A 1,481-nucleotide genomic window follows, 5' to 3' on the forward strand; every position below is an offset into this window, starting at 1 on the left:
CCCTAAAAAAAAAAAAAAAAAAAGCTAAGTCTAGGGAGACAAGCAGGTGGCATAATGGTTACGTCACTGGACTCACACACGGTTGACCACAGATAGAGTCCTGGATGGGGCGGCTTAAAACTCATGCCAGGCATGTGTGGGAGAGTGCTCAAAATCCAGAGAACTGCGGTGTGACCATCCCCCCAGAGGGTGATTTCTCCTGTCTGGCGACTGCACGTGGCCTACGACAAAAATATCTCTTAAAAAAAAATTGACTGCTATAGTTCATGAATACCAATCATTTATAATGCGCATCAGAGTATTAGATGACTTTTGTTTTTAGAGGTGTTTGCCTTAGGGCACGTGGGCTGGCCAGAGGGAGAGAGAGGCAGTGAGAGGGATTCCCCCCGGGGCTTGCCAACTTTGCAATCCCTTCTCCATTCTCCTCCCGGGATCGTGGGCACGCATGCACACTTGCCCAGCCTGTTCCAAGCCACTGGGTCTGGAACTCAAACCGTGGTGGGTCATGTGGGAGCCCAGTGAGTAACCGCTACGCCATCTGCTGGCCGCTAAAACACATTTTATTAGCGAACGCCATGATCGAAAACGTTAAGACCTTCCAGCCCTGGCGTCTGTCCTGGGCGAGTAATGAGTGCTGCCGCGTGCTCGCTGCTCCCAGTCCACCCCGCCCCGTGTGCGCGTGCGCAGCCGTTGCATCCTCACCAAGCCGGACCACGAGAAGCCATCACCCGCGTTTAGGAGCGGAGGAGACCAGCGGAGGGGTGGGACCCCCGACACAGACACAGCCTAAGCTGGCCCCGCGTGGGCCACAACCCGAATCCGGCCCCAGAACCATTCCCTTGACCACTCCTCCTTACTGACTTCCCTGGGCCTTTCTTTCTTTCTTTTTTTATTTTTTTGGAGAGGTTTTTTTTTGCTATAGGGCGCGTGCGCTCGCCAGAGCGACAGAGAGAGAGACAGAGAGGCAGAAATCACCCCCCTGGGGGGATGGTCACGCCGCAATCCCTTCTCCTCCATTCTCCTCTCGGGATCTTGGGCACACACGCACACGCGCCCGGTGTGAGTTTTAAGCCACCGGATCCGGTACGCGAACCGCGGTCGACTACGTGGGAGTCCAGCGACATAGCCATTACGCTAACTGCTGGTTCCCTTGAATTCCTTAAGATAAAAGGTCAAAGAGAATAGTTAAGTAGGAATATTATTTTTATTTGATCGCTTGAGGATTTCCAGACATCACTTGACTCCTTGAAAACAGATGCGGGGCGTCTGCAGGGCAGCTTCTTCCGCACAGCGTGTCTCCGGGCTCCAAGAGTGTTGGGGAACTCGGTCCACACTGCAGAGGGCCTGGCACCTCTGGGATCCGGAAAAGCTTCTCCAAAGACGGACCGAGGAGGCAGCGGGCCGCGGGCGCCTGGCCGTGGGGAGGGGGCTCCGCGGGGCTTGGGGCTTCCTCCGCTGCAGCTTGCAGAGAGCCAGGGCGC

The sequence above is a fragment of the Tupaia chinensis genome, unplaced genomic scaffold, assembly GCF_000334495.1.
Source record: "Tupaia chinensis unplaced genomic scaffold, TupChi_1.0 Scaffold141247_1, whole genome shotgun sequence".
Taxonomy (NCBI): Eukaryota; Metazoa; Chordata; class Mammalia; order Scandentia; family Tupaiidae; genus Tupaia; species Tupaia belangeri.